The following is a 15,269-nucleotide window of genomic DNA, read 5'->3' as shown; positions in this document are numbered from 1 at the left end:
ATCCCCAGTCCCCACTGTCTTATACCAGGTCCAGGCACACAGTTATGGCTCCTGCTGAAGCCCTGAGACATGAGTATGCCGGGTGAACTCTGTGACTTCTAGAGCCCTAGGACCCTGAAACGGGCCCTCCTCTTCCAGCCACCGTATCTTCATTTCACCCCAAATTCCCCTACTCAACAATTCTGAGCCAACCATGTTTCCATATTAATCAGTTATTTTATAATTATACTTGGTTCAGCTTTTGTCTCTCATACAACTAAATTAAAAAAGGCTTTGTATTTTGTAAAAGGTGAAAGATTTATACGATATGAAGAGAAACAAGAGTATAGCTTTGTATTTTGTATCCTCCTATAATACCTAGCCTAACAAACGGCACAGAGCAGACATTCAAGTGTGTGTTGGATAAAGACAAAAGGTCCAATGAGACAACTTCCTACAGTTATTCCCATTTTCCAGAGCTGGATACACAGCCACCCTCAGATTTGGACAAGGAGCTTCAACCTCATTCTGGCCCTCTGTTACCTTTCTCCCCCCAAAGGAGCAGTGAGGCCACAGGGCCAAGTGGACACACCCATTGGTAGTGCATGTCCTCTCCCCAGCTTCAAGACCATTCTCCAGACACTCAAGACCCTGGAATTTCACTGCCCAAAGGCCCCAAGCCCACTTCCAGGGCCTGTGTGGGCCCTTTCCCAATCATCCTTATGAGAGGCAACATCTCAACTGTGTACACATCCCCAGGCCTGAAGACGCAGATGTTTGTGAGGGGGTATGGACAAAGCTTGGATGTGATGGCTCGAGTGCATGTAAAACCCTCTGCATTGTGGGCGAGCTGGTCGTGGCAAGGGGACATCAGCCAGGGGTTTCTATTTGTATTCTGGGCTGTGTCATGGCCTTGTTAAGTGTCTCCATGGCTTGATATAAACTCAAGGTTAAAGAGACCAATCTTAATTAAAAAATGATCTTATTTCTCCTGTTTACCAAGAATGTACATTCCTAGCCCAGGTATATTTGGTATATAGCTCTACAACCCAGTAGAGAAACATCTGACTTATATTTTTTTGAAAGGATGACAGACTAAAACAGAGAGAACTGATTTTCACCCAGGGTCTTTAAGAACTGAAGAAAACTTTGAAAGCATGTAAGAATGGTTCGTGTAGCCTGACCTGTGGTGGCGCAGTGGATAAAGCGTCGACCTGGAAATGCTGAGGTCGCCGGTTTGAAACCCTGGGCTTGCCTGGTCAAGGCACATATGGGAGTTGATGCTTCCAGCTCCTCCTCCTTCTCTCTGTCTCTCTTTCCTCTCTCTCTCTCTCTCTCTCTCTCTCTCTGTCTCTGTCTCTCTCTCCTCTCTAAAAATAAAATAATAATAATAATAAAAGAATGGTTCATGTTATTGGCTAAATATGTGAAGATTCTTCTAAGGTAGCCAGTATTTCTAGACTCAGGACAATTGGGCATGATGTCATATGATACCATTAATTCAATACCCACCCTGAATAACCATCATCATGGTGCACATCTAGCTTCCAAACACATGCATTATGATAAAATGAATTTAAGTTCGGCACTACAGTGTGAAATCAATTTGATAATACCACTTAAAAATGCATTTAAAAATCTCTTCAAAGGAGCCATTAAATCACATTTGATATATTCTGCTATAATCCAACTGTTATCTACACTTTGAAATCCAAACAGAATCTGATGGGAGCTGGAAGTGGATGGCCTTGGAAGGATTTTGCCAAGGTCTGACTGTCCACAGGAGAAACCCGACTGGTTACAGGCTGCAGTACACTTATTTAAATGGCCACGTTTATATTCACTCTCATACACTGGAAATCTAGTTCCATTAGGTCTCAAGATCAGATTCTGATTTTCCCTTACTGGTTATGATACCAGGGATCTAGTCCCCGTTTTAAATCCTGCAAGAAAATGAAAGCTGAGTTCTAATTTTCCTGATGAAGACAGTAAATATTTCTATGTAGAGTGTTAGTCTCCCACTGCTCCTATCCCACCCACAACATATGTGGATGACTTTTTTTTTCCATTGTAGATTTAAGGAAAAAATATTCAGCCTCTGTGGCAGCAGAACTTAATGTGCCTGCAAATCAGCCAGAACCCAAATCGAGAATTCTTGGCCAGTGTTCTTTGACACAGTTGGCTGTGCCTTCTCTAGCTGTTCTTTTCCTCCTCTTCCTCCTCATTCTATTTCAAATTCTGAATCTTCTCATATTCCTGGAAAATTCCATTTCTACTCATCCACTGATAAAGTTTACAATCCAAACTCCGTCCTCAGATAGCAGAGTCTTTCCTTTTCTTCATCTGGATTGTGATATCTGGCAACCACTGGCTGACATCAACTCACCTCTGTCCACCCAGCCTGCCCCCTTCATCGATGAAGTACACGCAGGGCAGACACTAGTCGAGAGACTAGAACAACTGGGATCTCATCAGAGACACATACACACTCTCACCCACCCATTCTCTCAAGTGACCCCCAAGTCGCAAGGCCGTCAGGTACTGAAGCCCTCTCCAGACTGGAGCTGCAGCCTTCTCTCGCGGACCCTCCCCTGCTCCTCAGTCTGGTCCCCGCCGGCCCCACTGGGGAGAATCCAGTGGAGAATGGAGGAAAGGAGTGTTCTCCTACTAGATCTGAACAGCCCCTTTGGGAAAACAAGAAACAGTAAGAAAAGGGGGTTGGGGCCTGACCTGTGGTGGTGCAGTGGATAAAGCGTCGACCTGAAAATGCTGAGGTCGCTGGTTCGAAACCCTGGGCTTGCCTGGTCAAGGCACATATGGGAGTTGATGCTTCCTGCTCCTCCCCCCTTCTCTTTCTTCTCTCTCTCTCTCCCCCTCTCTCTCTCCTTTCTAAAATGAATAAATAAAAAATAAAAATAAAAGAAAAGGGGGTTGGTGGCATGCTCTTTGTTTGTCTTTAAAAAAAAAATCATTTTTATTTTCTTGGCTGATCTGGTAGAGAATAGCTGCAGTAATTTTAGAGTGGTAATATTTGCAATACAGCCTTTATATTAAGAATTTCCACACAAGCTGTCAGTTTTTCCCAAAAGGTTCTAAAATAAAATAGAACCTATAATAGCTAGATTCTGAGGGATCATTTATTTACATGGTTGTTTGGCATGGGGCTTATTCTGGGGGGAATTGGTGGTGAAAGGTGGAAGAAAGATGGTGGCTTTGAGAAGTAGAGAGATGAGCAAACCTCCCATTTCCCTAGTGATCACATGGCCGGCTGGAAAAGCAAGTCCCAGGAAAAAAGCTTTCAGTAAGCCAACAATTCTCACACATCATTCATAGCAGCCGCATTAATGAAATGGGGACCTCAATTATTCATTCTGCTCATTGTTTCGCCTCCTCCAAACCAACTCTTGGATTCGGCAAGCACATGACTTGGTCTCTCTAAGACAAGACAAGGGACAGACACCAGGTGAGAGTAAGGCAAGGGTTATTCACCAGAAAACTGTGCCAGGGACCACTCCTGACATTTTATAAATGGTATCTCAATAAATAGTGTTGGGACTAGATTCTAACCATAGAGAAAAATAAAAACATCTGTAAAATTAATCACAGATGAATTAAAGATTTACATGCAAAAACATTTAAATGATCGCTATACTTCAAGAAAGTAAAGATGAATATTTGTCTAATATTGCATTGGGGAAACTCAGACTATTTTGCTGTAAACGAATGTAAAACACATCATTTAAAAAACCCATCAAGCCCTGGCCGGTTGGCTCAGCGGTAGAGCGTCGGCCTAGCGTGCGGAGGACCCGGGTTCGATTCCCGGCCAGGGCACACAGGAGAAGCGCACATTTGCTTCTCCACCCCTCCACCGTGCTTTCCTCTCTGTCTCTCTCTTCCCCTCCCGCAGCCAAGGCTCCATTGGAGCAAAGATGGCCCGGGCGCTGGGGATGGCTCTGTGGCCTCTGCCCCAGGCGCTAGAGTGGCTCTGGTCGCAACATGGCGACGCCCAGGATGGGCAGAGCATCGCCCCCTGGTGGGCAGAGTGTCGCCCCCTGGTGGGCGTGCCGGGTGGATCCCGGTCGGGCGCATGCGGGAGTCTGTCTGACTGTCTCTCCCTGTTACCAGCTTCAGAAAAATGCAAAAAAAAAAAAAAAAAAAAAAAAAATCCATCAAAAACAAAGACCTCACTTAGGAAAAACTATTCTAACAAAAAAAATGTATATTCTTCATTTAAAGAGCTATTGCAAATCGATCTTTAAAAGACATCAATAGAAGAAAAAACGACAATTCACTAAAAGAAAATACAGGTTGGCACAGGAAAAATATTTGTCCTCACTGTGATGAAAAAGTGCAATTAAAATGATCAGAGTATTTTGTACATGAAAGGAGCAAGGCTGACAAATTCCAGTGTTTGTGACTATGTAAAAAAACAGAGAACCATCCCAATTTATTCCTGAAGCACCTGTGCACAGCAGTAGGAAAGATAATGTGACAGCTTGGATCAACATCATTTAAAGTGTGATATTATGTTATCCAGAAATTCCAATTCTAGGCTATATAACCAAAAGAAGTTATTGGACAGGTTTAAGACATATGCAAAGAGACTGTGGTCACCATTTTATACACAATACATAAATAAATAAAATTAAATATATCATACAATGGTAGAAGATGAAATCAATCAGTTATGTTGACTCCATACAATGAAAATATTATATGGCCAAGAAGATTGATGCAGATGAGTACTTACTGTCATGGAATGATGTTTCTAGTACAGTACCTGAAAAAGTCATGCCTAAACCCTACATTGCTAGCAGGGAGTATAGTAAATGTCAAGACTCTGTGCTCAAATTCCAGGTCTGTCACTCCTGCTGCCTAACCTTGAACGTCAATGGCTTCCTCTGGAAAATGGGAATGATTACAGAACAAGCACTTATATCAGTACTTAGCCCATAGTAAACATTCAATAGTGTTACTGTCACTTTAAGGTGAAACTGATCTGGATTATTTTATGCCTGAATAAACACACACACACACACACACACACACACACTTTAGTTAAACAGTAGTCATGAAATAGTAATAGTGGTAATCACTGGGTGGCAGGGATAGAGTGTTTGTTTTTATTACTTATGCATAAACAGGTAAATAAAATTTCATGCCCATTTGGTTCAAAGCATGTCATATCTATTAGTTGCGCAAGTTTAAAACTAAGAGTTTTGGCTAAATTCCTTTTAAAGGTTTAGTATGAGTTATACTGTGACTAGGAACAGGAATACAGTCTGTTCTATTTCCTCCCTAGTCTCAGCATCAGAGCTTCATATCCTGTAGGCTCTTATTCTAGTATAAGGTTATCCATTTTAAATGAATTTTAAAATGACATTAACTGTTGATACTTTACTGAAAAAATTTCAGATCCCCAAGATAATTGTGTCAAAACATTTTATGTTTATAAAGCAAAGAATTGAGCTGCATTATTTTTCCTTCCTAAATTTTCACAGAAATATAAGCGTCGTGCTCTAAATTGCTCACAGATATGGAGCTTATTATCCTGTGCTGTAAGCCAACTTGGGATCTCATTTATACTTCAACAATTAAAGATAAAATCTTGAACTCCAATTACATGTTTTGTGGCTGACTTTTCTTTTTTTTAATGCAAATGTAAAAGTGATGCTTTTATCCATCTGACTAGCAAAAATTAAAGTCAGATAATAACAAAATGTTGGTGAATGTGTGGGGAAGTTAAAATTTTCATGCATTGCTTTTGGGAACAATAAGGGAATGCAGATGCCTTGGAAAGACTTAGTATTTTTTTTAGAATAAAAAATGCCTAGTCTAGGTTGGTATTATATAACACTATAGGATTATTATTTAATTTTCTTAGCTGTGATCACTGTTTTGTGGTTATATAAGAAAATGACCTTGTTATTAGGAGATCGATAATGGAATGTTTAGGGGTGAGGTCTAAAATTTTTAAATATTCATTTAAAAAACTTAAATACACATATAGGCATGTAGGTGTATGTATTGATATATATGTATATATACATATGTCTATCTATCTATCTATCTATCTATCTATCTATCTAAGAGTAAGAATGCTGTAGATGGAATATTTGTGTCCCTGCTCCCCCAATTAATATCTTAAAATATAATCAATATAATCCCTAAGGTGATAGTATTAAGAAGTAGGGCCTTTCGGAGGTACTTAGGTCATGAGGGTGAAACAGGTTATGAGTAGTATCCTTATAAAGAGACCCAGAGAGCTTGACTCCCCTTCTGCCATGTGAGGACATAGTAAAAACCAGGAAGCAGGCTCGGACCAGACACAGAATCTTCTGGCACCTTGATCTCAGACTTCCCAGCTTCCAGAACAGTGAGAAATAAATTTATTGTTCATAAGCCACACAGTCTATGGTATTCATTTTGATTTCTTTCTGTTTTAACCTGTCTGATGAATTAAGAGAAAAACAAACAAACACAAACTTTGCTTTTATAAATTATTCATCTCTTCTTATTGCTAAAATGGGAATGACATTATGTTGTTACTTTATTCATCTTCAACAGAAGTAGTAATTCTAAATAAAAATAAATACGTGAGGCAAACAAGCAATCAATTGTCAAGAATAGAATCATTCATTAGAAGCAGAATTAGTGATGACCACAATATTGAATTACTTGGCAGGGCTTTTAAACAAATTATGAAGAATATGTTAAAGAATCTAGGAAAAAGGTAGAAAATATGTTTGAACACATGAAAAATTTTATCAGAAAAATGGACATTTTAAAAAGAATCAAACAGAAATTCTAGAAAAAAATAGGACATCAATTTACAGGTCAATAAAAATTATTCAAATTAATATTAGAAAAAAAGAATAGAGGCAAAAACAAACAAAATCCTGGGTATCATTTGCATATTTTTATTTTTTATTTATTTTTATTTTTTTGTATTTTTCTTAAGTTGGAAATGGGGAAGCAGTCAGACAGACTCCCGCATGCACCCAACCGGGATCCACCTGGCATGCCCACCAGGGGGCGATGCTCTACCCCTCTGGGGCATCGCTCTGTTGCAACCAGAGCCATTCCAGCACCTGAGGCAGAGGCCACAGAGTCATCCTCAGTGCCCAGGCCATCTTTGCTCCAATGGAGCCTTGGCTGCGGGAGGGGAAGAGAGAGACATAGAGGAAGGAGAGGGGGAGGGGTGGAGAAGCAGATGGGCACCTCTCCTGTGTGCCCTGGCTGGGAATCGAACCCGGGACTCCGCACGCCAAGCCGACACTCCACCACTGAGCTAACCGGCCAGGGCAATTTGCATATTTTTACATTAACAATTTATAATATTTTTGAGTAGGGAATCAGATAGGACCTTAGGAGTTATCTTACCCAGCCCCTTCATTTTTCCAATAAGCTCAGAAAGTTAAATGTCTTCCCTGGGGCCTCCTTGCAGTTTAAAACTACAACCCAGGGCTCCAGAGCCAAGTCTCATATGTTCTGCCTGGTACTTCATTTTTCTTCACAATTCCCCACCCTCTGAAATCTGCTTCACTTTCCCAGTCTCTGAGGCATTTCTTAGGAAACTCATTTCTAAAAAGTTATTCTTAAGTGAGGATGTTTGAATATAAATTGGATAATCTAGAATACAGAAGTGTTATTACCACTCTCAGATGTGAGGTAGGGGGAGGGCGTAGAAGGGAGTCACCGAGAGAGTAAAGGATGAGTCTAGATAGGAGACAGTAACATTGAATGGGGAGGCTGAACCTAGTGGATGGTGAAGAGGTCATGGTCTGAGTGATTAAAAGGGGCTGCTGGTGTGTGGCAAAAGGCTCAGGTGTAGGAAAGCACACATTAGCTATTAACTGTGCTTGAAATTTTATAACAAAAAATGCAATACTTGTTTTATGTCCAATTCAACCTATATTTCCAACCATTCTTGCCAGTATAACCTAAACTTTTCAAAACATAAGATCAGATAACTTTGTTTATAATTGTTGTCTAAGTTTTCAAAATGAAACCCCAATTAATCCACTCCCCACTTCCAGTAAATAATCTGAAATATTGGGCCCCACTCTTAGCGGGCTCACTTTAAGTAGACTTTTCCCTGAATTGATCATCTTCAGGTCATTGAGCCTTTCCTAACAAACCAGCAGCCCCAGCTAGAGTTAGATCCCAATAACAGACTTCTAGGCTTCTAGAAGCAAATATAGGTTCCTGCTGGAAATGTTCAGCAACTTCAGAATCCATAAGAAACAGATCTGGTATGTGTTGTTCACATAAATACAGTTACTCAGTGGCAAGGGATTAAAGCATCAAACCTCTCACCATGTTCTTTCTACTGCCTAGCAAATGTAAACCCAGGGACTACAGCCAACTGAGGAAGAGATTTATGGAGCTAGGAAACGCCGTCATCTCAGCAAGGGAGCCTAACATAGATCCCCTGTTCTCTTCACAGCTCAAACTGTGTATTATCATTAGGCGGGAGGTATTGAATCTGTTTCCTTAGGATGTGAGTGTTTCCATGGTGACATGAGCATGTGCCTTTAAACTCCAGGACAAATGAATGGCCCGTTCAGTAAACCAGGCAATTTCTGGGTATTGTCAAAGCCTAGGAAAGGACAGATAATGGGTGTAATTCTTGCCAAACATTGATTTGTCTCATTTCTAAGCCAGAGGAAGCCAATGATGGAGAAATGTAAATGAACTGCCTCCTCAACTAATATTGATCCCAGACCAAGTGTAAAATATGCCTGATTCTCAAAGGGGCTTATCTTGTCAAATGAAATTATATTAGTTTCATCCAGAATGGCACTGACATTGTGACTGCCATGCATTCAGGCAGAAAACAGCAATAGAAAAATGTTTCTTAAAGGAGATTTTTCTTATCAGTCCAGTTGAAGTGGTACTTTCTAAATATCAAGGATGGTTAATCTCATGTCTCCAAATAGTGATGATGTGCTCATGAATCTAAGGGAATAACTTTTAAAGTCTATAATTCTTTCTTTTATGACCTATCTAATAGGCAATTTTCTATGGAGTAAAACTTTGGATCCTGCTGTCACATATGTCATTACAGTTTATTTAGAATTGCTTTAAAGAAAACCAGCACTACTTCAACAGACTCTTTTGAGCAAAATTGACATGAAGTTGTATGGCCATGGATTAGAATGACTCTTGTCAGACAAGTCAATTTTCACAAAATAATGACAAATGCATCCTTCAACTCATTTTATCTATTTTAACTTTGAAATATAGATTGGTCCTTCTTCAACAACAGAAACCCCTCACCAGCACAAAATGCCTCAAAGGACCTTTCATTAGATCCTTATCAAATTTGTTGTCTGAGACATGCCCATGGATAATTGCTTTGGGACACAGTCTACCCCTTCTTCCATGTTTATGGTTCTCAATTCTGGCCACACTTTAGAATTATCTGAGGAGCTTAAGACAGACCCTCAGGATTTTGATTCAATTTGTCCAAGGTGGGTCCAGGTTGCTCCCTGGTTATTCCCCAGGTTGAGAACCATAAGCATCCAGTGGTGGTTGGGATGGTTCTGTAGAGGCCCTGAATAGGAAAATACAACAGGAACAGAGTTCAGTGCCCTGAGGCAAAAACCACAGTGGCTTTACTGACAAAAGTACTGAATGCAGTACTGTGCAGAACACAGCACATAGGGATAGAATTAGCAATTCTGATTAATCAATAGGTGGGGATATTTAGCTATTTTGCTTGCCCTTTTGTCTGCTCTAAACAAGTTCCCTTTCCTGATTTCCTCATTCTCTTCTTTGCTTCCTGACTTCCTCATTCTTGTCCCTGCTTCTATCTGTGTGTATCAATAAATACCCATAAGGACTGGGGGGCGGGCCTTCTCATGAAACCTGTATAGAGGATTGTGAGAGGTCTCCCCTAGGCCCCTCGGTGCACTCTAGCTGGTCTCCAAGAAGTCACTGTCTCCGTGACATGGTTAGAACTAATGAGCTCACTTTAAAAAGCATTTATTATTATACAAGTCATACATGAGTACATTTATCTTTGTTAAGACATTAAGTTAAATTTTGCCTCAGCCACCTCCACTGACACAACTCCAGTTTTCTCTTAATGACAGGTGCTCTTCCAGAAATTTTTCCATTTATTTACATACATATGTATTTGCACTGCTAGATCAGTGAAAATACATATATATAAAATACATGATGTTTCAGTTTTCAAAATAATTTTTAATGGCATACCATGCAGGTTGTTCTGCTGTTTTCACTTTATATGTCTTGAATCTTCCAATGAAGCATTTCACTGCCTCATTATTTTTAACTGATGCATAGTATGAACATGCCACAGTTATTTCAAAGGCTATTTCTCTAAATCTATTCAATCTCATATGGTAACCACAGCCTGACTGGTGGTGGCACAGTGGATAAAGTGACCTGGAATGCTGAGGTCATTGGTTTGAAACCCTAAGGTTGTTGGCTCTGAGCACAGGCTCATCAGTACGGGGTCGCTGACTTGAGCAGAGGAATCGCCCACACAATCCCAAAGCTCATCAGCTTGAGTCCGAAGGTTGCTAGCATGAAAAGTTCAAGGTCACTGGCTTGAGCAAGGGAACACTGGCACAGCCCCAGTCAAGACACATAGGAGAAACTCAGTACAACTTAAGTGAAAGCAACTTTGAGTTTATGCTTCTTACCCTCTCTCAACTTCTCTCTCTTCCTTCCTGTATCTCTCACTCTCTCTCAAAAATTTTATATATATATATATATATATATATATATATATATATATATATATATAATTTTGATTCAATTTGTCCAAGGTAGGTCCAGGTTGCTCCCTGGTTATTCCCCAGGTTGAGAACCATAAGCATCCAGAGGGTGGTTGGGATTGTTTATATATATATATAAACAATATGGTAGCCAGTAGCTACATGCAGCTAGTGAATACTTCAGTGAGACTGGTATGAACAGAGATACACTACAGTAGAATATTTACTACTAAGAAAAATATTAAATACCTCAATTTTTATATTGATTACATGTTGAAATGATAATATGTTGGGTATACTGGATTAAATAAAATACAACATTACAATCAATTTCACTTGTTCCTTTTTACTTTTATAATGCAATGATTAATATATTATATATGTATATATTATATTGCTATTAAATGGCTGTATACTAAATGATGAACACTTAGGATATTTGTATTTCATTTGACATGACCAAAAAAAAAAATGCCCTAGTGGACATTATTACACATCAGTGGTTCTCAATAGGGGGCAATTTTTGCACACACACACACACACACACACACACACACAGGAGATATTTGGCAATATCTGGACACATTGTTGGATGTCACAACTTGGGATGCTACTGGCACCTACTAGGTAGAGACTAGGGATGCTGCTAAACATCCTACAATGCACAGAGCAGCCTCCACAGCAAAGAACTGTCTGACCAGAAATGTCAAAACAGTGAGGTGGAGAAACCCAGTGATGCATGAATTTCTTTCCACATGTGGGAGCGTTTCTCAGAGATAGCTCAGATGTCATAAAATTGCCTGTGCTGCTGAAATTTTTATAGACACCTCCAAATTTCCCACCAGAGTGGACAGGCCTGTTTCCTCTCCCATTGACCATACATGAGAATATTCAAATTAATTATTAAAGAACAAATAAATACAGCCTGGAAAAATTCAAAAGGTCTCAGCATATAAGAACTAGTCTGAATTCTTACAATCAACAAGAGTGACAATATAACTTTAGATCCCAGAGTTTTAAGTAAAATATTTGGAAGTTTAATCTTTCTTATCATTCTAAAAACTATCTTCTTTCATCTCAGAACATAATTCACTTGGGGTTCAAATACTGTTAATTTTTTTTCAGTGGGGTGGGGAGGCAGAGACAGACTCACGCATGCACCCCAAGTAGGATCCAACTGGCAAGACCACTAGAGGGTGATGTTCTGCCCATCTGGGGCATTGCTCCATTACTCAGCAACCAAGCTCTTTTTAGTGCCTGAGGCAGAAGCCATAGAGCCATCCTCTGTGGCCAAGGCCAACTTGCTCCAATAGAGCTATGGCTGCAGAAGGAGAAGAGAGAGAAGTGAGAGGGAAAGGGATGGAGAAGCAGATGGTCATTTCTCCTGTGTGCCCTGACTGGGAATCCATCCCAGGCATCCATATGCTGGGCCAATGCTCTACCACTGAGCAAACCAGCCAGGGCCAGACACTGTTAATTTTTAACTAACTATATAATTAATATATCTCTCTGTTTTTCAACTGTGGCCAAAATTTGAATCTTAGGAGACTGAGCTACAAGTCTTAAACACTGTGCCAATTTTTTTAAATTACATGTGTTTATCTACAGCACTATCTGTTTTCTCAGTAAAGGATGCCCTTGGAATGACCTTCATGTGTAAGCAACTGATAATACAAGTCATGTGCCAGGGGCAGATGTTTGTTCTAAAACATACTGTATATTTATTGTTTAGAGATGATCCTGCCAAATAAATCAGCAAGAGACATAGATTATAGATCTAAATCTGTTATGCAAATCCAGGGGTAATATTTATATGAAATGCATTGTTCCCATTTTTGCATGTTACCTAAAAATTTTTTTAAGGAAATAGGACTATTTACCTTCTCCAATTTTCAATTTTTATATTTACAAAAATGCAAATTGTAGCAAATATGATTCATGTTTCCAGTTTTTTTACATAAGTCAAATGTAAGGTACTCTATAGCCATAAAGCTTTTTAGGAAAATCATGACTATATGTGCTTCCTCTGTTGAATATGAATTCCTAATAAAGAACTAATTTTAACTTTTTTTCCTGCAGAGATTTTGAACCACAAATCCACTGTTGGTGTGAGAGAATGTGAAACGAGGTGAATGCAGAAACGATTATGATTCACTGTGACTAGTCACCATCCCCCGCACCCTCCCCCCCACGTTTTAAAAATGTTTTGTGGGGCAGTTGCCAGAGTAAAAGTATTCAAATTATGGCCATCATAACAAGAGCTGTGATAACCTTCACCATGTCTTGCTCTAAACTAATATGTATTGACTTTCATATATTGACCCTAAAAGATTCTAGATAATAAAAGAAGGTATGGAGGAAAGAGAGAAAAAAGAGGAGGAAGAAAAAGGAGAGGCTAAACTGTAAACTCCCCGATGAAAGAGAATCTAGTCTTTCCTGTTTATCATTCCATCCACAGCTCCTAGCACATGTCCTAGAACGTCCAGCGTAATTCAAATACTTGTTTAAAGAGTGTGAGATGTATAAAAGCCTACAGGTTAGACCTGTATTTTCGGTTCAGAGGCACAAATGAGGACCTGGCAGAGTTGTGCACACTGGAGGGGCTGGTGGGAGGTGGGCAGAATGCCTGTCAGCAATCACCCTGAGGAGGAAACTGCAGGGAAGGGCGGCAGGTAGAGTCTCTCAGAGACTGTCCTGTGCAGTGCCCACTCGTGATCTGCAGCAGGTGGCACGACAAACCTGGCTGCCCCTAGCAAATGCCTTGGCTGGCCTAGGGAAGGTAGCAAAGATGCAACTGAAGCATCAGACTTACCCTTCAGGAATCCCTAATGGGATTCAATTTGTGGAAGAAATGTCATAGCACTTCTGAGATCAGCAAGGTTCTCTCGGCAACCTGACAGTTTCAGGGGGAACTCCAAATCAGATGAGTTGGCCAATGCTCAGGCAGAAAGAACCTTCTGCTTAGCCGAGCCACGATGAGAAACCCAAGTCCCATACACAGGCCTACCTTTCTGTGAAAGGGCTCTACTGCTCCAGATGCATTTTAAACTGAATACTCAATCAACCTAATGTATCTCTTTGAATTCTTATTTAAAAATGGAGTAGAAAAATAAAGTTTCTTCCCTGCGGAAGGTGGCTTGATCTTACTCTTGCTAATAGCATCTACTGAAACATGTTCCAGGCACGCTCTTTCCTGGATCTTGGCCATGAGGTGGTAACTAATAAGAGAGGCCAAGAGGATCATGGTCCTGTCAGCACAGTGGCACAGAGATTATTGGCATTTGGACTTCTAAGATGGCACAACTCAGAAAGGGAAACACCTGTTAGCAGACAGAGCCTGGAAGTAAGGTACGGGTGTTTTAGAAACTTCTGTCCAGTGCTGGGGGGGCAAGAATTGTCCTGCGTAACAGGTTTCCTGAGCACCTACTACATGTTCCTATAGAATGGCTGCGAACAAGATGGACATGGCCCCTGCTTCCTATGAGCTTAGAGAACAGTGAGGAAGTGATAACTCACCAGGACATCACTCAGCATAGACGCTGGGGGTCAGTCCAGGGAGGGTTGAAGGCAGGAAGAAGAAAGGACCAAGGCTATGTTCGGACTTGGGTTTCTCCCCTGGGTTCACTGGCTTTGAAGGTCTCTGTCTAGCCCTGAAAGAAGTCGGACTGGAAGTAGAGACAACCGTTGGGGGAAAATATATGGGGTTTTTTTTTTTCGCATAAATCACAAAGGAAAAATATCCATGAATTTTAGGACTGAGAATTTTATACTAATAAACTTTTGTTTGTTGCTATTGTTTGTTTGTTTGGAGGAAGTTGTTTCTCTTTCTTTAAGGCAGACAAATAAATATATATGCCCTTAATTCTAAACCAATTACCTCCCAAATTTTTAATAGCTTTGTTGAAATCTAATACTACAAAGCCTATCCATTTAATGTGTATAATTTAATGGCTTAGTGTATTTACTGAGTTGTGCAATCATAACCATAATGTCCTTATAAAACACTTCTATCATTTTCAAAAGAAACTCTGTACCCAGTAGAAGTTTTTCCCATCCTCACCACCCAAGCTCAGACAACCACATAAACCTATCTTCTGTCTCTACAGACCAGCCTATTCTGGACGTTTCAGTGTGAGACCCTGCAATACATGGTATTCAGTGACTGGCTTCCTTCATTTAAGCATAAAGTATCTTGAAGTTCATCCAGGTTGTGGCATGTGTCAGTACTTTGTATTGCCAAGTAATATTCTACTGTATGGATACACCACATTTTGTTTATTATTCACCAGTTGATATAAATTTGCATTGTTTCTACCTCCTGGCTGTTATGAGTAATATTTCTATAAACATTCAGAGACAAGTTTTACGTGGACCTAGGTTTCAATTCCCCTGGATGGACACCTTGAAGTACATCGGCTCAGTCAGATGATAGCTCTATGTTTAATCATTTGTATAACTGGCAAGAGGTTTTCTAAAGTGACTATCACTTTACATTTCCACTGGCAATATATGAGCCCTCAAATTTTAATGTTTCTGAAG

General features: G+C 40.1%; 1 protein-coding gene across 1 annotated transcript in view; it reads right to left on the bottom strand.

Annotated features, from left to right (window-relative positions):
- Positions 1 to 15,269, bottom strand: part of GNA14 (G protein subunit alpha 14) — a 185,293-nt gene that overhangs the window by 104,255 nt on the left and 65,769 nt on the right. The window lies entirely within an intron of this gene.

This window comes from Saccopteryx bilineata, chromosome 2, assembly GCF_036850765.1.
Source record: "Saccopteryx bilineata isolate mSacBil1 chromosome 2, mSacBil1_pri_phased_curated, whole genome shotgun sequence".
NCBI lineage: Eukaryota > Metazoa > Chordata > Mammalia > Chiroptera > Emballonuridae > Saccopteryx > Saccopteryx bilineata.
This window is presented reverse-complemented; position numbering and strand designations above follow the sequence as displayed.